General features: G+C 40.7%; 1 pseudogene; it reads right to left on the bottom strand.

Moving 5' to 3' along the window:
* The window catches only part of LOC131733313 (elongator complex protein 2-like), a 49,439-nt pseudogene that overhangs the window by 7,809 nt on the left and 15,604 nt on the right, over nt 1-26,026 (bottom strand).

Here is a 26,026-nt window from a genome sequence, read left to right as displayed (position 1 = left end):
CTAGGTCACCTTTTCAGAGACTTACAGTTTCTGAACTTCAGGTCACAGTGTGTTCTGTAGGAAGTGATCCTCTGGAGGTGGCACTGTGCAAAATAAAGAGTAAAATTAGTACAGGTCATGAAAATAATTTAACTAACACAAGGCGTTACAGAATAAGAACAACCTTAAATCTTGAAATCTGATTAAAACAGGTCCGTAAATCCTCGAAACACACATTTCATACATAGTGTATCCCCAAACACCACAAAAACAAAAAGAAATTCAACTGCTGTGTGAATGTGAATTGTATACAGTATATATCCTTATACACATTTACCACAGTATTTAGCATATGCTTTACCATAGCTTGTTATTTTTTACAATGCTCTCTATACTTTCACTACACTTTATTACACGGATATGGTTTTACTGTGGGGAACTTTTATAAAGGTAAGAATTCTGATATCAAACAAACAAGTGAGTAATCAGGATCAAATGGAAGCCGATTTGAGAAGAAACAGTGGTATTGCTTCAATGGATTTAATGCCATGTTCCACAATACAAAACCTATGTAGAATAACTTCTGGGAATTGCTGCATAAATATATACAGTATATATATATATATATATATATATATATATATATATATATATATATATATATATAAATATAATCACCAGATCCCATGCATCATTTGTCTAATCTTATCAATCAACTTTTATTTTTCCGTTTTGTTTTTCCCTCCCTCTACTTATTCAGCCTTCATATTCTTCTTAATTGTATTATTCTCAAGTGAGTCAGCAGCTGTCTGCCTTGCTTGCTTCTTCCATGAACAACTTTGTCTCCTCTGCTTTAGTGCCCCTTTCTGAGCCCACGGCCACCAGCATTTTAACTTTGTAATTAGAACATACTTATTTTCTAATTCTTATTTTAGATTCCAGAGCTTTCCCAAATCACATCAATGGTAATCACTGCTGCAAGCCTGCAGGGTGTATAGCCACAGCACCCCCTGCTTTGCCACCCTAGTGCTAGAATCAGTCAAATGATGAAGTCAAATGAAACCTGCTGAATAATGTCACGTTAACATATTGAGTTACATACCACTTTGTAGTTTTCAATATACTTAAGAAAAACTGAAAAAAACTGAATAATTTGACATTTTGAAATCTAACATGAAATACTGTACTACTATTATGGCGATATCATTTTGTAGTTTCTTTGATTACATGATGTTAAATTAAGATCTAAATTATGTTCATATGCATGTAGGTTTTTTTATTTGTCTCAATCCTAATATTCTAGGTGATGCAAAACCTTTGGCCATTGCTGCAGAGTTCCACTAATAACTTGCTTATAAATGTTTGATTTTTATAATTTTTGATTTGTATAAATAATAAGATAAGTTGCCATGAAGTTGCGAGTCTTTTTACTGTATAAGGTTATAGGACAGAAAAACTCTGTGTATGATGGCATATAATCATGTGTACACCGACAAGTGTCATTGCAGTGTTTCTGCATGGAAGAGAGAATTCAAGCAAAAAAATAAATTAAAAAACTACTGCACTCTACTGGCCTGTTTTCAAACTTTCAATCATGGAAGACCACCCCCAAAAACACACAACTGCATTAGTGAGAGTCAGAAAGTTGTGTTACAATTCCAGTGGCCTTAATTAGATCTGCTTTAACCTCTGGCATGAACAACTCCCTGCACAATTCTGTTCACTGGCATTGACAGGCTGCCTGTGAGAATGACCGGCTGGAAGTAGGACTTGCTATACTGAGCAGATACACTGAAGAACTGCCCCCCCTCAGGGGTCTGAGCACACCGGTCACCTGTGAAAGAGAGGAGGAGAAGGGAAAAAGAAAGCATAAAGACAGCTATACTGAGTCTTACTAAAACGCTTAGCTTGACTGGGTATCTTTCCTGTATCGCCTCCTTCTCCAAGGGCAGTTTATCTATAAGTCACAGTGAGGAGGATTCTGTATCATCCTTAAGCATGGCAAGCTAGTCTCAGACTGAGGTGAGGGATTATATTTTTGGGTGGCAAGTCACTGATTCCATTGCAAGGAATGTAACTTGAGAATATTTTTTTAAGTATTTGATCCTGTTTAACTAGATTTATTTTAAACCTTTTTCAGCCTCTTTTTAAATACACAAATAAATAAATAAATAAAATAAGGGGTTTGTTTCACTTATATTTAAAGTTAAATAGGATAAAAAAAATGTATCTATGTAGCAAATTAAGGACACACCTGTAAGACATAAGGATTGGAAATACACGTCACCTTAAACTTGCTTACTCAGGTAAACAGAATAATTTTGCCACCAATTTAAAAAAAAAAAAAAAACTGCAGGGCAGATGAGATGAGACAAAACCACACATCCTTGCTGCAGACCAGCAAACGCACGACTGACATTCACGCTTTTCGGTAGCAAGTCACAAACCAGCAACAGAAGCGCACGGGCCAGAACGTATTGTACAAAAGAGCTGTCCGTGGGTATTGCATTGAGAAGAGCACAACATGACAAAACAAAAAAAGTGATGTACCACACACCAACATGCTTCAGTTCAAATAGAAATTTAAAATAACACACAGACAACACAACACAATAAATGCTGAAAACCTTTCTAAACTAAAACAGTACAAACCAAAAACGTTAGAAAGAGGTGGGCAGTGGATGTCCAGAAATGTCACATCTACAGGTAATATTAAAAATAGCACCATTCAGATAATCTGCTGTCTCGCTTTTTAGTTTGATTTGCTAAAGGCTGAATTATGTAAGGTCAGCAAATTACAGGCTATGGTTTCAGTGAAACCTCTAGCACACTGCTTAAGTCACTCAATTGCACATCTGTCCACCGCCAGACACACTGCCTTGGGAACTTGCCGCAACGCACTCTGTGACGTCAAATCTGTAATCATGGTACACAGCTAACTGGTCTTCTCCTTACTAACCTAAAAGCTCTTAAGAGAAGCTTCCTGAGCTTCCAGGCTTACTCAATAATAATAATAATAATAATAATAATAATAATAATAATAGTGTCTTCACAGGTATTAACAAAAACAGCACCAGTGCATTACTGTAGCTATATATAGCAAGCTGCACATCAGCATTCTCAGCAACTACATTATTTAGTGCATTTGGTTCTTCCTCTTCCTGGTATTCTAGTTCAAACATAAATGGAAACATTATTCCATTAACTAGCTTCATAAAAATGAGGTGCTGATGTTGAGGTGCTAAAAAGCTTTAAAAAAAAAAAACAAACAGCACCTTTCAAACAGTATTATAGGACTCATGCATAATTACTATATGACCCCCCATCCCCATTCCCCATCCCCCATCCCCCATCCCCCATCCCCGTCGAGATGACGCAAGTGAATTCCTATATTGTTCCACAACACTATGTTTCATGACCTACTAGGACCGAAGCTATATAACACAGTCCATTTGGTATCTAGATGTTACATAGAGAGTAATGCAGTCGAAAGAAAGAGCACGGAGAGAGAGATTAATAAATCAAGGGAATACAACACTACAGACAGCCTTGTTTGAAAGTCCCAACGCAGGTATGCTGTCACCGTCAGGGAGAAGAGAGAAAAGAGTAGATTCATAAAAAAATACATTCAAATTTGTGTACCGAATGGGAAGCGAATAAAAAAAATAAAGAAGTTTCACAACCAAAATACAACAGCTACATTAGGTGACATGTAAAAATGTAATTAAATAAAAATAAGCAATAAAATAAAGAGACGGTTACCATGACATATTTCCATGGGTGAGATTCCAGAACACTAAAAATATGAAGTCTGTATCTCTGCTCAGATATCAGCAAGACTAGATTTTCAGAAGACACCTGGCAGTAATGCTTAATTAGAAGGCATAACAAAATGTCTGTAATAAAAAAATATATAAACCTAATGATCTTATTTGAAAAGAATTCGTTTTGTGCAGGGAAATGCATGCAGCACTATGAGCAATACCAGATCAGTGACAGGTATAATGTTGAAGAAAGATCTTTTGAAAGTATGCTAGTAAGCAAAGTTATGTGTTAAGCACTGTGTGAGAAACAGCGTTTATTTTATTTTGTTCAAAACAGAAATGTACGAAATAAACAATACTTTATAATAACTGTAACTTCGAGATTGTTGGACAGATAAGAGAACCAACATGCTGTTGTAAATAGGAAGAGTGTAATAATACTTTTGCTTTATACTTGAGGGTGTACAATACAATGTAATTTTGCTATAAAACAAAACTGTTACTTGGTTCCCACTGACACACAACCTTTTAACAAATTTGCTGGAATGTTTAAATTGAGTTACGATGTTGCTACAAGGTTGTATGTTAGCGGCTTCTCAATAACCGCATGAAGCATGTGAAGCTAGTGATCTAATATAAACGCCGGTCTCAAGGTCTGCTGGCAAATATTGTAAATAACTGAAATTTTTACGGTACACTTCTTAAAAGGGGAATGCCTTATGCATCAATGAGAGTGTTTTGCAATGTTACTGCTGCGTTGTATGACAGACTGTCACAAAGACGGCCAGAGTGGGTGGCGTCAGACCAGAAAGGAATACACAGACAGAGACGGTGGGGATGATGAGCTGAGTGCAATGGCTGCACTCAGCGTTTAATAACAAAATAAAAGGTTTAAACAACGGAATACAAAACAGGACACGGCACTTGACGCCAAAATAAACAGACAGACAAAACGACTGACACTAAACAAACGGTGCACGGACAGACAAACAAACACGGTGAGAACAAACACTTATCTTTACGATCTTTTATATTTACTTTACCTCTCTCTCTCTCTCTCTCTCTCTCTCTCTCTCTCTCTCTCTCTCTCAATTTCAATTCAAATTCAAATTGGCTTTATTGGCATGACAATAAAAATAATTGTGTTGCCAAAGCACATACATGGCATAACCAACTCAAATATACAGACAAAGAATTTTTCTTAATACTAACAGTATCCCTCCTCCCTCTATATTAATACAGTAAACAGAATCCCTCCCTTCCCCTCTATATCAAACAGTACCCCCTTCCCCCCTCTATATTAAACAGAATCCCCCTCCCTCCCTCTATTAAACAGAATCCCCCCTCCCTCAATTAAACAATACCCCCTCCCTCCCTCCCTCCCTCTCTCTATATTAAACAGAATCCCTCCCTCCCTCCCTCTCTCTTTTCCCTCTCTAGTGTGACGTGTTCACGGTCTGTCCCTCAGGCTATGACAGGTCTCCACGTATTGACCAGCCAGTCTGGCTGTGTGTTTGTCTTCCCCCAGCAGGATTGACAGCTTCTGGGTATCACACATTTTTGGGAATTCTGGGACTAAATCACAGAATTTGGGGAAGAAAATGTCCCTTATGTTTTTATATTTTTCACAGTGTGTCAGGAAGTGAATCTCTGTCTCGACCTCTCCTGTCTCACAGTGACCACAGTGCCTGTTCTCCCTGGCCAGCCAGGTTTGCCTCTGTCGGCCTTTTTCAATGGCCAGGTTGTGGTCACTGAGCCGGTATTTGGTCAGGATCTGCCTCTGCTTTGTGTTTCTGACAGTTACCAGGTATTCTGCCAGGGTGTAATTTCTATTTAAGGTCCGATAGCACTCTAGTTTGTTTTGTGTTTTAGTATTTGTATCCCAATGGTCCAGATAGGAGTGTTTCAGGTGTTTTATAATTTGGTTTACACTAATTGGAATTGTTTTTGCAGTGCTGTCCTGAAGCTGACTGATGTCAGTGTTGCTCAGCTCAGTGAGCTTCAGGACCAGCTGGCTGAGGGGACTCTTTTCTGGGCTGAGCTCTTGGTATTGCAGGGCTTTATGATGGAGTGAGTTTGGGTCACTAGTTTTTAGATGAATCCAGTATTTTAATGCTCTTTTTTGGATGTTAATAATCAATGGATAAAGGCCTAATTCAGCCCTGCATGCATTGTTTGGTGTTTTTCTTTGTAATCTCATGATGTTTTTACAGAACTCTGCATGCAGGGTTTCTGTGGGGTGTTTGTCCCATTTTGTGTAGTCCTGGTTGGTGATTGGACCCCACACTTCACTGCCATAGAGAGCAATTGGCTGAATTACACTTTGAAAAATTTTGAGCCAAATTTTGACGGGGGGATTTATATTGTAGAGCCTCCTCTTTATGGCATAAAAAGCCCTGCGTGCTTTCTCCTTTAGTGCATTCACTGCCAGGTTAAAGCTCCCTGATGCACTGATGGTCAGACCCAGGTATGTGTAGCTGCTGGTGTGCTCTAGGGTGGTGTTACCTAGAGTGAAGTGGTACTTATTTCCCTGAGATCTGGCTTTCTTCTGGAATATCATGACTCTGGTCTTGTTCATGTTTACTGTCAGGGCCCAGGTCTGACAGTACTGCTCTAGCAGTGCCAGGCTCTGCTGCAGCCCCTGCTCTGTGGGTGACAGCAGGACCAGGTCATCTGCATAGAGCAGAAACTTGACTTCAGTGTCATGTAGAGTGAGGCCAGGGGCTGCAGACTGCTCCAACACTGTGGCCAGCTCATTGATATATATGTTGAACAGTGTTGGGCTCAGACTGCAGCCCTGTCTCACCCCACGCCCTTGTGTGAAGAATTCTGTTCTTTTGTTGCCAATTTTCACACCACACTTATTTTCTGAGTACATCGATTTTATGATGTCATAGACTTTACCCCCTACACCACTTTGAAGAAGTTTAAGAAATAGTCCTTTATGCCAAATTGAATCAAATGCCTTTTTAAAGTCTATAAAGCAAGCGAATATTTTTCCTTTATTAGTTTGATGGACGTGTTTATTGATTAGGGTGTGTAGGGTGTAAACATGATCAGAAGTGCGGTGTTTTGGTAGAAATCCAATCTGACTCTTACTCAGGACACTGTGTTCGGTAAGGAAGGCCAGTATCCGGGCGTTAATGATACTGCAGAACACCTTCCCCAGATTACTGCTCACACAGATGCCCCGGTAGTTATTGGGGTCGAATTTGTCTCCACTTTTATATATGGGTGTTATAAGCCCTTGGTTCCAGGTCTCAGGGAAATACCCAGCTCTCAGTACAAGATTGAGGAGTTTGAGCAGGGCCTCCTGCAGCTTGGGGCTGCTGTGTTTGACCATCTCAGCGTTGATGCTGTCAGGTCCACTTGCTTTTTTTGATTTGAGGGCCTTGAGTTTATCACTCAGCTCCTCCACCGTGATTGGGGTGTCGAGGGGGTTCTGATTGTCCTTAATACAGGATTCTAAATTTTTTAGTTTTTCACAAATGGCATTTTGAGTTTTTTGTTCTTTGTTTTGTATTTCTTTGTAAAGTTTTTCAAAATGTTTTTTCCAAATGTTTCCATTTTGGATGGCCAATTCTTCTTTTTTTGTTGAATTTAGGTTATTCCAGGTTTCCCAAAAATGATTTTGGTTTATTGACTCCTCAATTTCGCTGAGTTGTTTATTAATATGGTCTTGTTTTTTATTTCTTAGAGTGTGTTTGTATTGATTCAGTGCCTCACAGTATCTGAGACGTAAGTCTGGGCTGTCTGGATCTTTATGTTTTTGATTGGATAGCTGTCTTAGTTTTTCCCTTCTAGTTTTACATTCTTCATCAAACCACTTTTCTTTGAATTTATTCTTTTGGTTGTTTTTCCGATTTACTATTTTTAATTTAGATTTTTCTGCTGCTTTTCTAAATATGTTATTCAAATCTTTTACAGCCAGAGTTACTCCTGTTTTTGTGTGTTGATACTGTGTGTTTTGAAATGTGTGTATTAGGGTTTCTATTTCATTGGTGCCAATTGCTTCTTTGTATGTTTCTGTGCTGTTTGGAGCCCATCTGTAGGAATGGTTTAGATTGTACAGCTTACAGGGCTGTGTCTGTGTGTTGTTGATCTGCTCTGTTCTTTTTATGAACACAGTGATTTGACTGTGATCTGACAGGGGGGTTTGTGGTCTGACAGTGAATGCATTAATAAAGGAGGGGTCCAGGTCAGTGATGGCATAGTCCACCACACTGTTACCAAGAGCTGAGCTGTATGTAAACCTACCTAAAGAGTCCCCTCTGATCCTGCCATTCATGATATATAGGCCTAGGCCTTGACAGAGATTCAATAATTGTCTCCCATTTTTATTTACCACACTGTCATGGCTATTCCTGTTTGTAGTCATGTGCGTGTGGTACAGAGGGGATTGTCCGAATATGTGGCTGTTCCCCTGTGAGTTCATGAAGTCAGGCAGAGTGCCTGTTCTGGCATTAAAGTCACCGCAGAGCAGCACACTTCCCTGGGCCTGGAAGTGGCAGATCTCTGTCTGGAGATCATGGAAGGTGTCTTCCTTGTAATAAGGGGAGTCCGATGGGGGGATGTAGGCTGCACACAGGTAGATATCTGTTTGGCAGGTGACAATGCTATTACTCATTTTTAGCCACAGGTGGGTCTCTCCTGTTCTTATTGGTCTAATAGAGTCGGTGAGCTCCTCTCTGTACCACACAATGATCCCCCCTGAGTCTCTGCCACGTTTTACGTGTGAGTGTTTCAGAGAGGGCACTATAATCTCCCTGTAGCCTGAGGGACAGTGAGTGGACACATCAGCACGGCACCACGTCTCGTGGAGAATAATTATATCTATGTTATTTATATTTCTGATGAATTCAGGGTCTGTGCTCTTCAGCCCAAACACTGACGAACACAAACCCTGAATATTCCAGGAGCTAATTGTAAGCGATCTCATATTTATAATTTAAGCTATTTATAATTATTATCTAGAATAAAATATAATGTCAGAAACATTGAACACAAATCAGTAACATGTTTTACACTATTAAGTATTTTCTTATTATTTGTACTATTTTCTTATTCTAATTATTATTATTAGTTGTACATTTCTTTTCTAATACATTTAGAGTGGGGTGTACTTAGCTCATGATTTTGAAAATTAAGTTCAGGAGCTGCCGTATCTCCCCCATCTCAGAGCTGGCTAGGGTCCTTGGTTTGGAAGCAGCTGCTGCATAGCTGTGTTGCTGCTGCTCTGTCTGACTGCTGTGCTGGAGCTGCTGCTGTTCCTGGATCCCTCTGGGCTGGGCTCTGTTGGGCTGGGTCCCTCTGGGCTGGGCTCTGCTGGGCTGGGTCCCTCTGGGCTGGGCTCTGCTGGGCTGGGTCCCTCTGGGCTGGGCTCTGCTGGGCTGGGCTCTTCTGGTCTGTTGTAGTGTGTGCTGCCGGTGTCCAGGCTGCAGAGGCTGGTGTTCTTGGGGGGGTCTCCTCGTAAGCACAGGGCTGCGCTGTCCTTGGTGGTGGTCCGGTGTGCTCCTGTTTCGGGGGTGGCTGGCGGGGTCTCGGCCCATGGCAGTGTCCTTTAGGTTTTTGGCGAAGATCCTAACGCCTTCCTGGTCGAGGTGTACATGGTCGTACAGGTGCAGCGTGCTCAGGGTGGGGTGGTGTGCCAAGTGGACATTAGGCAGAAGGGCACAGCCTCTGGAAATGTCACTGTTGATCCTCTGAATAGTGTGCTGGGGGACGTCCTCTCTGGGCAGCAGGGTGGAGATCACTATCTTCGCACCAGGGAACTCCTTTGTGGCCTTCTCCGCTACTCTCCTTACCGACTCGGCCACATCTTCCCCCTGAGAGCCCAGGTCGTTGGTGCCAGTGTGGATGATAATGTGCTCGGGGTCTCTCAGGGTCGACTGGCACAGCAGCTGGAGCGCCCTTTCTGTAGTTGGGCACCAGAATTTTGCTACCCGGCTGCTGGGGAAGAGTCTTCGCTGGTTCAAGTACTTCCCGTTGGAGTCGATAAGAATGGCTACCTTGGAGCTGTATATTTTATTAGCCTGTCTACTCGAGGGAGTCTGTGTCTCTGGGGCAGTGTGTGTGATGTGGGAGGGAGGGGCAGTGTGTGTGGTGGGGGAGTGGGGGGTAGTGTGTGTGGTGGGGGGGGAGTGTCTCACTGTCGGGGTGTGCTGGGGGAGTGGGGTGTGTGTTTGGATCAGTGTGTGTGGTGGGGGAGTGGGGGGTAGTGTGTGTGGTGGGGGGGAGTGTCTCACTGTCGGGGTGTGCTGGGGGAGTGGGGTGTGTGTTTGGATCAGTGTGTGTGTGGGATGATGTGGTGTGTGTATCGGTGTCGGTGTCAGTCACACAGGCCCTGCTTGCTGTAGCTCCTGTGTTCTTGGGCTGGCTGTGGTGTTGCTGTTCTGGGTGGGGGGGGGAGGTGTGACTCTGAGTAGCTGCTCTCTCAGGCTCTGTATGCTCCTCTCTTTGCGCTGCAGCTCCTCTCTCAGCTTGGCCAGCTCGTTTCTCAGGGCCTCGTTGTCCTGCCGCAGCTCTCCCATCTCAGCTCCCAGCTCCCTGATGGAAGCCCTGGCCTCGTTCCTCACCTGCCTCACCTCGTCTCTTATCTGCTGCACGAGGTCGTTCTCTGTCAGCGTGGTCAGGGTGAGCTCCTTGAATTCTGCAAACTCCACCTCCAGCAGTGAGAGGCATTCCTTCAAGTGCTGCACTGTGCTGGGCAGTCTGGGGGTGAGCGGGGGGGTGCGGGGGGCTGCAGTGGGGGAGCTGCAGGGGGCTGTGTCTGCAGTGTGGGGGCTGCAGGGGGCTGTGTCTGCGGTGTGGGGAGCTGGCTGCTGTTCTGGGTCTAGTACCTCTGGATTTTTTTTCTCCTTCTCAGCCAGTTCTTTTAGAGCCTGGAAATCTTTCTCGAATAGTTCTAGGCTGGCCTCAGTTCCCTGAATCATAATAGTGCCATTATAAAACACATTGATGCTGAGCCTTGTGCTGTCAGGGTCAGTTTCATCTCCTATACGCAGTTGCCTTCCTTTGCAAATCCCTCCCAGCTTGATATTACTATGTGCTGTGCAGAGGGCTGTGTGCCAGGCAGTGGGGTGCTGTGTATAGAACAGCAGGTTGGTTTTGGTCCTCTTGCCCCCAGCCAGGCTGCAGTCTGCTATCAGTGTCTCTGGGGACTCCTTCATTAGCTTGTTCTTATAAAGCTTCTTTGCCTTTGCACTGGTGACCTCATCAGGGTATCGGATTACACTGCTAGTCTGGCCCCTCCCACTCTGCAGGGCTAAATTGATACATTTATCCATTCCGACCAACTGTCAAAAACCAACCGGTTTCAGCTGCTTTCAGTGACTGAGAGTTTTTAGCTATTAGGTTTTAGTTAATTTGTTATATTAAAAAGGCTTACCTTTTATTTTCCTCTTCAGTTCTTTTCTTTTTCTTTCTTTCTGTTTATTTCAATTTGTCTGTTTCTTTCTATTTCTTTCTGTTTCTTTCTATTTCTTTCTGTTTATTTCTCTTTCTTTCTGTTTCTTTCTTTCTTTCTCTTTCTTTCTTGTTTAATTTTCCTGGAGGTCTTATTTCTTTTCTTTTCCTCTTCAGTTCAGTTCTTTTCTTTTGCTTTCTTTCTATTTCTTTCTTTCTTTCTTTCTTTCTTTCTTTCTTTCTTTCTTTCTTTCTTTCTTTCTTTCTTTCTTGTTTAATTGTTTAATTTTTCCTGGATGTCTTATTTCTGTAGTAAAAGTTTTCCATTTGTTTTTTATTTGTTCTTACTGATTTATATTCTTAATTCTCACAATTAAATTTACTCTAGATTAACATTTTTTTAGTTTAAATTAAGAGCTCATCTTGCTGCTGCTGCTCTCTCTCTCTCTCTCTCTCTCTCTCTCTCTCTCTCTCTCTCTCTCTCTCTCTCTCTCTCTCTCACCCGTTCTCCTCTTCCGAACACCCAACCCTGACTGAATGAAATGTGCGTCTATATATACTATTGTGCTGGGATTCAATTACTAATTAATTATTCACTTGAATCCCAGCACGTGAATTAATTCTGTGCAACCCCGTGCCACACATTATACATATTTTATCTGCACGTGAAGTGATGTGCCATCCTCGTGCCTAAATATAATTATACACTTTAAACACACGTGAAACACAGACCCGTTTATATCCCGTGTACCAATCTATACACCAACATTAACATACGCACGCACACATACATACACAGAACACACAAATGCACACAGGGGCGGGGCACTTTGCCACACAGACCTACCTCATGTAGTAAACAAACATTTTCACACATCTTTACACAAAAGAAGAGAAATGGCAACATCGAAGGCACAAGGACCTATTTTCCGATAAATATCTATTTGTTTTTCGTGTTTGTGGATCAGATGCCCGAGACACGCGCTGTTAGAGTTAGGGTACAGCCACCTTGCTGGCCATTCAAGCCACAGTGAACAGCCCCATATTGTGCCAAATGATCAGGGTCCCTGGGACGAATAATGTGAATGCGTTTTTTTCTCTTTTTTCCCATGTTCCCTACATGTTGAAGTGTCATTGTACACGTCAGATTTGAGCTGGCCATGCTAAAATATTTTTTTTCTAAAAAGCATCTCTCTTTTTCTGTGTTTTTTGTTATCTGTATTAAACAGGGTGAGTCTCAGGACTATTTCACTTTTTTTATGGAAGCCTAGTGTCCACATTCATTCCACGTATGACATGTACCTGTAAACTTTATACTTAAAGAGTTATAACCACAAACCTACAATAGTAAAAAAAAACAGGCAAAAATAGCTTGAACCCTACTAAAGTGTCACTGGCTGCGAAAAAATGACTGCGACTTTTTATACACAAATAAACTTCCTTGACTTGAAAAACGTCTTAAACGATGCAAGCAAATTCCTACTTGGTTTGATTGAATGAGTCGTACACAACAAGCTTCTATGTGAAAGCTGAAAATGTATTTCAATAAAGAACAACGACGCATTTTTAATAAATCCTAGCCTACTCCACTAAAATAAAAACGGGCTTCTGTTATTTTGAAATACCACTGCTTTAGATTATTACTACTGCTTAATAACCGTATTATTTTAATGTGGGTGTTAAACTGAAACCCGTTTATGGCCCCACAGCAACATGAACCTACTAACTTCCTTATTTAAAAAAATAAATAAATAACTGTCTGGTTCTCTCTTGCCTTTTTGTTTTTTAATGCATATCATTTAATTAATAGAGAATAAAACTAACAACTAGCTAGCCTATATTTAATTAATCATTTTTTGTAGTCTCCACAAACTGCCCAGCATCTTCTGTTGAAGACAGTCACACCACTGCTAACTTTAGCTGTTGTAAGCAGTGCTGTGTGGACTATGGGTCAAACCAATGTTCATGTAGGGTGTGTTTTATTGTGTGTTTTTTTTGTTGTTGTTGTTGTTGTTGTTTTTATCAATCGGACTTCTGGTGCCTTCTGAAAGACTTTCTGTTTTTTTTTTATTACATTTTAAACCATTTAAAAGGCAAAACCATAACAAAATGATCAAAAATATCCCCACCCCCCACACACACCTGCATTAGGAATGGACAGCAAACGTTCACCCATGCTTAATGCAGTCATTCATCCTTATTGTCAACAAATGATTTTATGAATATATCTCTGCCATTCTGGGTTTTAAACAGGCACTGCAACACATGGCTGTAAAGCTGACCAGCCCAGTGCAAAATTACATATTTTTCTGAAACTTGGGGGTACTAGACAAAAAAGCCATTTCCGGTACTTGTAGAAGTGTAGGTTTAGTTACATGATCAGGGGGTGATGGTTCATTGCAGAGATACAGTATTACCTGGTTCTGGTTTGCAGAGATACAGTATTACCTGGTTCTGGTTTGCAGAGATACAGTATTACCTGGTTCTGGTTTGCTCTTCTCCAGGGAGCATAAAGCCTTGTAGTCTGGTCAGAGCTGACACAATGAATTCACCTTCAGGAATCCAGCTCAGGTCATGAACACTGTTGGTGTCCAGAAATTACAACTGTGGGGCACCATTCATCCTAATGAATGGAAATAATGGCAACTCCCCTTGCATAGCAGTTTGATCCTGAATTTTCTAGGAGTTTTGAAAAGACTCACCCGAGCGTTTCACCTATACATTGAGGCTAATTAAGCCTAAAACCTGGATTGGGTGAAATTGCTGTGCAATAGGAGTCTTTTTTTCCATCCCTGTTGTGGTTCCCAAGATGTAGCATTCAATACCTCAGCCAAGTTATGGCTTACATAACTTGTGGTAGAATCTGGAGTTTATTGCTTGATGTCATAGATATGCATTTCATTAATGCTGCATAAAGAAAGTCAGAGCAAAAACACATCACATGTACATAACAGCCATCAAAAAGGTGCGATATAGCCAACGCTCAAGTGTTACTAACTGCAGAAAAGGGGAATGTTAAAGATGGGCTTCCCTCTTTAGAAGGATCCTGGCACCAAAGATGGAGAGCTCCATGGGACACGTGAGCCAGAATCATGGACCCATCAGCACTCATGTGACAGCCAAAAAATCCCAGCGTGTTCCACCAACCTCCCCAACGCAGACCTGGAAAGGCAACACAGCTGTGATTTCAAAGAGCTTCTGGGTTATCGATTCTCCCAAAAATGAGCAACAAAAATAAAGGCTAGTAAAAGGTTAAGGATTCTGAATATATTATTTATTTATTTATCTTGGCTAAAGACATTTTTGTTCAACAAAGCTTTAAAAAAAACTGAGAACATCTGACCTCAGAGGTCACGGGCATTAATCTACTACCATTCATTTACAATAAACTAACTGCACATAAATACCAGGAAACATCAGACAATGGACTTGAATAACATGTTTCAAAATGACAGGCATCTTTACCGCCTAATTATGAAAACCCAGGAGGCAAAACGAATCACTCTCTCTGAGGCTTTGTAACACACTCTTACTGCTCAGCTGTCCCAAGCCGGCATGTATTTAAACAGTTTACAGTTCAGAACATGGCAGAGATCCATTTCCCAGATGATGTGTAAGCACAGGATGGAAATCTGTCACTGAAAATGCACATCCCATCTAGCTTCAGACTACATCGATAACACCAGCACTGAGTTCAGTGATTACCTATCGATAAATGGTGCGTCAAGAGTATTCAGCTCTAGTGATGAACTATAATACACTTACCCTCTCCCCTCCATTACTTAGAAATAAAAGCTAACAAACTAGTTGCATAGATTCAGTTAGGGTTCTCAGTGCCGCCCTGTGACGGGGAGCCCCTATGTATATATTGTGCGCTATTTTTATGATTTATTTGTATGATACAATTTATGTAAATATGACAATATTATTTGTATTGCATTATTATTATTATTATTATTATTATTATTATTATTATTATTATTATTATTATTATTATTATTATTATTATTAATGGTAATATATATATATATATATATAGAACCCGGCCGGCACTCACAAACAAAAATAAACACTGACTATACAGGCAGGTCCCTGACTAGCTCGCAGGACGGCCAAACAAACACACCAAACCACACAGGTTTAACACAGAAACAAAAAGGTTTTTACACAACCTTTTCTTTTTACGCTTGAGCACACTGTCAAGCGGGCTTCTAAACACACCAGCAGCCCAGAACAGACTGGCTGCCTTCTTTATATACCCTGCACCTGGCTCTAATTTACAATGATCACCATGAGCAGGGGATAATTACTAATAAAACAATTAACAAAAATGTGCATATACAGTACTGTGCAAAAGTTTTAGGCAGGTGTGAAAAAATGCTGTAAAGTAAGAATGCTTTCAAAAATAGACATGTTAATAGATTATATTTATCAATTAACTAAATGCAAAGTGAGTGAACAGAAGAAAAATCTAAATCAAATCCATATTTGGTGTGACCACCCTTTGCCTTCAAAACAGCATCAATTCTTCTAGGTACACTTGCACAAAGTCAGGGATTTTGTAGGCATATAGTCAGGTGTATGATTAAACAATTATACCAAACAGGTGCTAATGATCATCAATTCAATATGTAGGTTGAAACACAATCATTAACTGAAACAGAAACAGCTGTGTAGGAGGAATAAAACTGGGTGAGGAACAGCCAAACTCAGCTAACAAGGTGAGGTTGCTGAAGACAGTTTACTGTCAAAAGTCATACACCATGGCAAGACTGAGCACAGCAACAAGACACAAGGTAGTTATACTGCATAAGCAAGGTCTCTCCCAGGCAGAAATTTCAAGGCAGACAGGGGTTTCCAGATGTGCTGTCCAAGCTCTTTTGAAGAAACACAAAGAAACAGGCAACATTGAGGACTGTAGACGCAGTGGTCGGCCAAGGAAACTTACTGCAGCAGATGAAAGACACATCATGCTTACTTCCCTTCGCAATCGGAAGATGTCCAGCAGTGCCATCAGCTCAGAATTGGCAGAAAACAGTGGGACCCTGGTACACCCATCTACTGTCCGGAGAAGTCTGGTCAGAAGTGGCCTTCATGGAAGACTTGCGGCCAAAAAGCCATACCTCCAACGTCGAAACAAGGCCAAGCGACTCAACTATGCATGAAAACACAAGAACTGGGGTGCAGAAAAATGGCAGCAGGTGCTCTGGACTGATGAGTCAAAATTTGAAATATTTGGCTGTAGCAGAAGGCAGTTTTTTCGCCGAAGGGCTGGAGAGCGGTACACGTATGAGTGTCTGCAGGCAACAGTGAAGCATGGTGGAGGTTCCTTGCAAGTTTGGGGCTGCATTTCTGCAAATGGAGTTGGGGATTTGGTCAGAATTAATGGTCTCCTCAATGCTGAGAAGTACAGGCAGATACTTATCCATCATGCAATACCATCAGGGAGGCATCTGATTGGCCCCAAATTTATTCTGCAGCATGACAACAACCCCAAACATACAGCGAAAGTCATTAAGAACTATCTTCAGCGTAAAGAAGAACAAGGAGTCCTGGAAGTGATGGTATGGCCCCCACAGAGCCCTGATCTCAACATCATCGAGTCTGTCTGGGATTACATGAAGAGAGAGAAGCAACTGAGGCTGCCTAAATCCACAGAAGAACTGTGGTTAGTTCTCCAAGATGTTTGGGCCAACCTACCTGCCGAGTTCCTTCAAAAACTGTGTGCAAGTGTACCTAGAAGAATTGATGCTGTTTTGAAGGCAAAGGGTGGTCACACCAAATATTGATTTGATGTAGATTTTTCTTCTGTTCATTCACTTTGCATTTTGTTAATTGATAAATATATAAACTATTAACATGTCTATTTTTGAAAGCATTCTTACATTACAGTATTTTTTCACACCTGCCTAAAACTTTTGCACAGTACTGTATATATATATAAAAAGCCAGTCTCGTAAAGTGTAGCTGGTGTGGATGGGGTTGAATCCCCATCCTTGTAAAGCTTGTGGGAATGTGGCTGGAGCCAGCATTCACTGTTTAATAGGTAATTAAGGCTCCAGCAGATATAAAAGACCCACTCCAAGATCATTTTTGGAAGAGGGTTTAGAGTGGAGAATGAGTGTGGAGAGGAGGTAATAACATAAACGCAGAGAGATAACAATTGCTAAACGTGCTGGTCAATAAAACAGCATGATACTTGTTATTGTTTATTGTTTGTTTGTCTGTTTGGCCAATGTGCCCTTTTGTTTAGCATTTCCCCCTGCTACTTCCTGGAGTTTCTGGTCTGACGCCACCCCTGCAAAGCCATCCTGTTCACACGCCCACAGTGGTGGTATAACCGGAATGCTCGGGCATTCCAGGGGGGCCCAGAAGATACATTAACAGATCAAATATTTTGAGAATGTTAATCATACTTCCAAGTAAAATTAGATATTGGGTTAACTGGGATAACTAGCATTGCAACAAAAAAATATCATTTTTAATGGGAATTCTACTGAGCAATGGAGTTATAATTAGGGACCTACCTAATTCGCGATTTCGCGGATTTCGCGGAAATCGTGAAATTAAGGGGTCACCGCGAAATTCACCTCTTAGGGGCCAATGCATACAAACAAGTACGGAGAGGAAAGAAAAAAAAAAAGAAACCGCGTTTAAATGAACTTCTGCACAACGCAAGTGACGCAAAATACGTATCTTCCTTCTGTAGATAGCCCATTCTTATTCCTTCGCCGTCCTGTGTGCATTGCACTTAAGCAAAGAAAAAACAAAAAATGTCCACAAGTAACATTTACAAAAGAAATTCTCCAAAGCAGTTAACGTTCTTGTTTACTATTCAAATGACAAAGTTTTAATCAGCCTATCAGTGCGTCTTTACTGCTTTTATGTGACCTGTACTGTGCAGGAGGTTGCGGGACAAAGTTGGTGCTGCATTGCTGTTTTGATTTCGGTTGCTAAAATCTAGTTTTCAGCATTGGAGGTAAAATAGTAGAAATGGACGACAAAGAAAGCAAACTATATTTCGGCTGATGATCGTTTCAAGATATTTTCCAAATAAACTACATGCAGACTGAGGTAATTGTTTTCCATATCTTAATGTGTATTTGGAGAAAATACGATCGATCGCTATTTAGCTTCAGAATCACACATTAAACAAAAGGCTACTACAGAGGGCAGCAGTGTGGAGTAGTGGTTAGGGCTCTGGACTCTTGACCGGAGGGTTGTGGGTTCAATCCCCAGTGGGGAACACTGCTGTTGTACCCTTGAGCAAGGTACTTTACCTAGATTGCTCCAGTAAAAAAAAAACCAACTGTATAAATGGGTAATTGTATGTAAAAATAATGTGATATCTGTATAATGTGATATGTTGTAACAATTGTAAGTCGCCCTGGATAAGGGCGTCTGCTAAGAAATAAATAATAATAATAATAACGTAAAATAAACAGCTTTCAGAAACCAAACTGGAAAGTCAGCCGAGACAAAAAGTATTCCTGTCTGCAAGTTAAATCAGTACTAAAACGATCCAGCACAGCCACCTCGCTTCAACCTGCTGCTTACAGTTGGAATTTTAGACCCGAATAGCCACGTTTTCTTTGTTTTGACTCGGTACTAATAAAATAAATTATTGGATGGGACAAATAACATGACAACGAACGTGCTGCATACATTGACTTCATTAAAGTATGCCAGATGCCCTTGTGTAACCGAGTTTTTGGGCTGTTTCTAATCGGTATCCACATCTGTATAACTTGGCAAAGCTTTGCCTTAACTTCCAACCAATTCAGTGGATGCAGACGTGCAGTCTCAATGTATGGGCAAGTCAACTGCAGGGGGATGCTACATATTCTCCTTTAACAAATGCCAGCACTCTGTTTTAGTAAGGAAGCAAGTACCACTATTTTTAGGCTTTATAGTGTTCTGAAATACTGTCTACTTAGGTTTATTTAATGTTTAAACATGTCCGCGAAATTTCCGCGAAATCCTAATTTTATTCCGCAACATACCCGTGAAAAATACGTAAATTTACCGCGATTTAAGTAGACCCCTAGTTATAATGAGCACCACAGCACTCACTGCACTCCCCCAACCACTAATATTCATGGTTAGTTTCTCTCATCATCAATAAATGTAATTCACTCCCATGTTTAAATTTACAGTGAAGGTGTGCTCTCTTGCATCAGGACATTGTTGACACTCCTCGTCGTTATCAGTCCGGAAAGGGCTACATTTCGTTAGCTCTTTGTTCGAGTTGCTATGTGTTTATCACTTCATCAGTCGGGGCTTGCAGGGACTCCCTACATTTCATGCGAAGCACGCCGGGAATAAAATGGGGCTAATCACCAACAGCCCAAGTCTTATCCGAGTATTTACGGAAACTACCGATGTAACCCTTCAGCCCGCCAGTGTCTCAGTTATTCGGTGAGTGACGAGGGTTCAGAAGCCTTTTTTTCTATGTCAATAGAAGAAAAGTTGTGAGGTTAAAAGGATGGGTGTACACAAGCCTTGTGATATTAAAATGACACAAAATCACAAGAAATAAAACCGAAGCTTTTGTGTGTCATAGTTTAACAGGAAGAATTGGCTGACGGTGATTGAAAAAAACAACAACCTTGTCTTGTTTTCCCTGCATCTCGTGTGGAGGGGATACAGCTTGGTTCAAACCCAGAATGAATGATTAAAACACCTGTCAGAGAAAGTTAAGAAACATGAGTGCAGTGCTTCTCATGTCGAGAACTGTGTTAACTGAAAACGACTGGAAACATTAATATTGCTACTCAGATTGATGAAGGTTGCCGTATTTCCATGCAAAGGTATAATGATCTTGTACAGCAGAATAAGTATGCTCTTTCCTGGATAATTGACTACATCGGGTTCTGTGGAAGTCATGAGTGTTTCTAGAGATTTGGGAGATGCGTTTTCTGAACTAGAGAATCCGTTAGCTAATCACCTTGCAAATGCAACTGTGTCTAAAAATACATTGAAGACCATACAGAACGAACTTCTAGATTGTATGCTGGAAGTGAACATGAAAAAAATTAAAACTGAAGTTTCAAATGCAAGCTTCGTGTCAGTACAAGCCAACGAAATGACAGATGTGTCATGTACAGCTCAACTAGTGATTGTGCTTAGGTATATCAAGGAAGGCTCTGTAATTGAAAGGTTTCACGTTTTTTTGGAAGTTCGGGACCGAACGGCTGAAGGATTAGCAACTCTTCTGAAGCAAGAACTGGAGCCTACAATTTAAAAACAAAACTTAGCGCACAGACATTCGACGGAGCAGCTGTAATGAGTGGTGCAGTTAATGATGTCCAAGCAAGACTCAAAGAAAGTTATCCATACGTGCACTTTGTCTATTATTATGCTCATCAGCTAAATATTATTATGCGACACGTCTGATCAGTTGTCAAACCAATCACTTTTCTGTGCATAAGTTTCAACCTTTTCAACATTTTTCTCAACATCTCCAAAACAAACAGCTGTACTTGACAGTCGAATTCCAAGTTCTGCGGCAACAAGGTGTAATTTTAAAAGCAGAACAGTAAACACAGTTTATGAAAATCAAAAGGCTCTACAAGAGTGCTTTGAGAAAATTCAGAATGAGGACGGCTGGGATGATGGATCAGTTTATGCAATCTTATGAACTGGCAAAGCTTCTGGGAGATAAAGATTTTCTTTACTTTTTGAAGTTTTTTCATTCTGCCATGCTTTACATGGACATTCTTTACAATATCTTGCAAAAGCGAAATTCGACTGCAGTAGCAATTAAACACACTCTGGACAAATTCGCTGAATCTGTGACAGCATCGAAAGAAAACCTTCCCACAGAAGAAGCTGAAAAAACCACAGCGAAACTGAACCACCAAAGAAAATAATTTGATCAAACAATGCTGATGTAGTGAAGGAAGCATGTAATATTATGATTCTGCAGGCAAAAGAACGCTTCGACAAAGATAATCACTTGATGTCATTAGATCATATTGATTCAGAACGCTTCCATCGATTTTCCCAATGAACATCTGCACATGGCAGTAAAGTGTTACGCAGTGCTATGCAAAGAAAAACTTCAAAGTGAACTAACGGTTTTGTGCAGCAGTACTGAATTCGAAACTGTAAAGAGTGTCGCCATTGCTTAAAGTGCTGAGGGAGAACAACCTTCAGAGCCATTTCAGAAACCTGAGATCGCCCTTACTTCCCCAAGTCATTGTATTTTATCTTGCGCTTAATTGTATTAATACTTGTACTGTGATTCTTGAAATGTATTTTTGTTTACGACTGTAAATCGCCCTGGATAAGCGAGTCTGCTAATAAATAAATAATAATAATAATAGTAACAACAGCCGAATCAGAGAGATGTTTCCTGCAAAATACAATGACCCAAGACAGACTTAACGCACTTGGTGTACTGTCAACGGAAAAGGAGCTTATCCGCAGTATTCCTGACCATCAGGTCATAGAAGTGTTTGCTTCTAAAAAAAACAGAGGCCATTTCCTCTACAAATAAGGCAGGCTTTCATTTAACATATTTATGATGTTATTATGTACAACACGCCTTTTAACTGAGCACAATATTTGTAAATTCTGTAAAGAAATGTTGGTTTTAATAGCCCAGCCCCTCTAGTTTGTTAGCAGAGATGCCAACTTCTCAAAGGAGAAAATAGTCGCAGTTTATTTAGTTTTTTAAGGCCAGTGGCTGCTAGCCCCTAGAAATTAAAAGGTTATTCGGCTCTGGTAAGCCAATGACTATCATTTTGGTAATTGTAAACACACTGCATTTTTAAATTTAAACACCCCCCAATAAAAACACTGATTTTTGGATTTTTTAAAACTTGGAATTTATTAATTTATTCTGGATTTAAAGATGAAATATTCAACCTCAAAACTTTATAAAAAAATAACTATCAAAATAACACCTCAAAAAAGATTTAACAATGTTTTTTTATGTAATTGTTCACTACTCTGCAACTATCAAAACACAAAATGTTGCATTGTATTCAATAATTAATTAATTAATTAATTAATTAATTAATTAATTAATTAATTAATTAATTTATTTATTTAATTAATTGAAGTGAGTTAAACCTCAAAACCCATTTGCACAAACATACAGCAATGGGGAGATTTTGCTTATGCTGGTGTTTCTTCGTCTGTCCGGCCGTAATCACAGCAGACGTGAGATTAAGACACTATTTATTTTAATGAATGACCATTCTGTGGTAAATTCCTCTTGATCTTTTAAATGGAGGAGACTGACATTTTTTGTTTGATATGTCATTCATATCTATTACTAAAAATCACAGAGCAGTCACAGTAAATTTCACAGAGGAAGGGGGAAATGGTCAGAAAGTCAGCAAGTAAATCTCTTAGTCTCTGAGCACAAGTCAAAAGCTCTCACTGCACTCATGCTGGTTAGCAGGCAATTGAAATATGACACCGCCTGTCTCCTCACACACAAAGCAGCAGCTTGAGCAAGCTGTGACTTAGCTAGTAGCTTGCTCACACACACACATGCCTACATACAAGCACAGCCTTAACTGAGATGATGCAGACAATTGTAGAATATATCACTGTCACAAAGACGGCCAGAGTGGGTGGCGTCAGACCAGAAAGGAATCCAAACACAGACAGTGGTTGTGATGATGAGCTGAGTGCAATGGCTGCACTCAGCGTTTATTAACAAAATAAAAAGGTTTAAACAACGGAATACAAAACAGGACACGGCACTTGACGCCAAAATAAACAGACAGACAAAACGACTGACACTTAACAAACGGTGCACGGAGACAAACAAACACGGTGAGAACAAACACTTATCTTTACTATCTTTCTAATGATTTTAACTCTCCTCTCTTTCTCACCCGTTCTCCTCTTCCGAACACCCAACCCTGAGTGCAAGAAATGTGCGTCTATATATACTATTGTGCTGGGATTCAATTACTAATTAATTATTCACTTGAATCCCAGCACGTGAATTAATTCTGTGCAACCCCGTGCTCACATATTACATTTAACCAGCACGTGAAGTGATTTGTGCTCTCCTCGTGCCTAAATACAAATCTACACTTTTTAAATACACGTGAAACACAGACCCGTTTATATCCCGTGTACCAATCTATACACCGACATTAACACACGCAACATACAACACAACACACAAATGCACACAGGGGCGGGGCACTTTGCCACAATCACATTAAGCTTATTAATGGTATATAGATTAAGGATATGGCAAGTTTACTTTTACAGAAATTCTTCATACAACAACATGAGGTAGATTACTTATAGTTACTTCATCAAGTTTCACTAAAAGTTATTTCACACACAAAGTGTGCAAACTAAATAATGAACAGTTCAATTCTATGTGAATGTGTTACAATTAATTAATTTAGTTCCATGAAAGGAAAATGCAGCTGACTGAAGCTTAGACTTTTGGTCCACTGTTTTGGAAACTCAATCTGTTGAAGTGTCCAGTACAAAAAGCTCTCCTCTCAGCAACAAAGTCTTCAATCCCACTTTGGTTGAAACTCGGCAACAAAGCTTTCAGTTCTCGATAGAATCAACAAACAGCTGCAACAAAGTCTTCAGTCCTCGGTATAGGATCCACAACAGCACCCGTCCACTATGTCCTCTTCGCTGAATCTTTAGCTACGCCGGTAGCAGTTTCTTTTGGATACTATGGTTTTAGGTGTACAAACGACCCAGACTGGTTTATCTGATAACAGTTGCTGTAAGTTTTACGGCAGTCCTCCAGCCGGGCCTCAGTCCCGTTGCTTGTGGCCGTTGACTCGCTTGCAGCTTGCTTCCTCGTCTTGGGTCCGTTTTCAGGCAGAGTCCCGGAGTTGCAGCTCTGCTTAGCAGAGTGACAGCACCTTGTTTAGCGTTTGATGTGGAGCGCAAAATGTTCAGTTTTGCTTGGATATTTATAGTCTTTTTCACTCTGCTAAATGGCTACTTTCATGAGATCATTTGTGTATCTTGCCTCTTTAAACTCACAGTCCTTTGATGTTTTAATGTCCTTTTCCACTGGGACATCACTAGTTTATGTCTTCCTTGCGACAAAACGATTGTTGTTGCACGTGTTAAATATCTGTACATAATTCAACTGTCCGCTCAGCCTAATCCAGTCCAGGCGCCGGTCACCTAATCAATAGGTCACATCGTTCAGTATATCTGCAAGCCAGAGGCCCCCTTATCAAGACACAGCAGTTTGCCCTGTTTCTCAAAACACACAGTTTCATTAATGAATCCTGTTACATTTCTAATACACGTTCATGCAAAGTGACAGCAAACAAAAGCAAATGCATAAAAGCGCACGTGGTTTTCAGTGTATCAGTAAATTGGTATTGCCAAGCCACAAAAATAATTCTTGATGTAAAAGGATGCCACAGTGCCACTCCCTCATTTGAGCCTGCCACGCCTAGGGCTGTCAAGCCTGCAACACCTGGGGATGTCAAGCTTGCCACGCCTAGGGCTGCCAAGCCTGCCATGCCTAGGGCTGCCACACCTAGGGCTGCCGAGCCTGCAACGCCTGGGGTTGCCAAGCCTGCAACGCCTAGGGCTGCCGAGCCTGCAACGCCTGGGGATGTTAAGCCTGGCACGGTTAGGGCTGCCAAGCCTTCCACCCGGTGGAGGCCAGTTTGCCATCACCTGGGGAGGCCAGTTCGCCCACACCCAGGGGTGCCTGCACAACACCTCCCGGGGATGCCTGCTTGTCATCACACAGGGCTTTGTTATCCCCAGCAACAGCAGTTGCACCTCACCAGAAGTTGTACGACAGTTGACCCTTTGCAGTCCTATGTCGGACCAGGTCCGACATTACAATTTTCCCATTCCGGTCCAATGTCGGACCCTGTCCGACATCATCAAAAAGACGTAAAACACAGGTCTCTAGTCGTTTTTTCTCTGGAAAAAGTCAAGAAAACCATTCAATGGCTGAGTGAGACAGACAGGAGCCGAGAGAAGCCGAAATTCCAAATTCATTGATAATTATTGACAATTATCATGATTGAAAACCAACACCTGATGATAATTATAGAATAAACAAATACATAATCATCAAGTGCTGGAAAACAAATTGGAAATTTGTGATTCTTAAAATGTTTTAAAGACATATCATATAAAAACCTAGTATACCATTCAGAAATTTAGTAAAATGGTGTGTGCATCTCTGTCACACAAGTCACTGTACTGCCATTGTTGGGGGTGTGTGTAAAGACTATGGGATCTGCAATGTTTGCAAAAGCAAACACAGCAATGGTGTGAGCTTTGACACTGCTGCTCAGCAGAAGAAGGGTGTACTCACTTGCTCCAGCCACACACTCTTCATCAGGAGACCACAGGATCATAGTTTTATCCATTGAGGCAGACAGCAGACATATTGGCTGTTGGATAATGCCATCTACAGGAACAAACCAACACATGTTACTTAGGATAATAACATCACAGTTACTGGGTCTGTTGTGGTAAGGAAAAATTCCATTTAAAACAGAGGCTTTCTGATATGATTTTTGGTTGCAAAACCAACAAATACGACCCAGTTTGTTGATAAACAAGATCAAGATATTGAGGGCATCAAGTTTAAACTACTGTACTGCTGAATGTTTAAACTAGTGCTGGGACAAATATCCAAATAGTCGAACGAATATTTTTTGACACATATTTGGATAAAAAAATCAGTTTGTATTCGCTAGAAATTACAGAAATACCTTGCACTTCTTTACTGCCTCACCAGAAGCTGCACAACAGTTTCAAAAATGGCAAATGAAAAAGAGCTTGGTGTGATCTGTGAGATTTAATTTATATATATATATATATATATAAAATAAATAAATAAATAAATGAATAAAAAAAAAACACAGGATCAACACAGCAGCTCGAGCCTC

This window comes from Acipenser ruthenus, chromosome 4 (assembly GCF_902713425.1).
Source record: "Acipenser ruthenus chromosome 4, fAciRut3.2 maternal haplotype, whole genome shotgun sequence".
Taxonomy (NCBI): domain Eukaryota; kingdom Metazoa; phylum Chordata; class Actinopteri; order Acipenseriformes; family Acipenseridae; genus Acipenser; species Acipenser ruthenus.
This window is presented reverse-complemented; position numbering and strand designations above follow the sequence as displayed.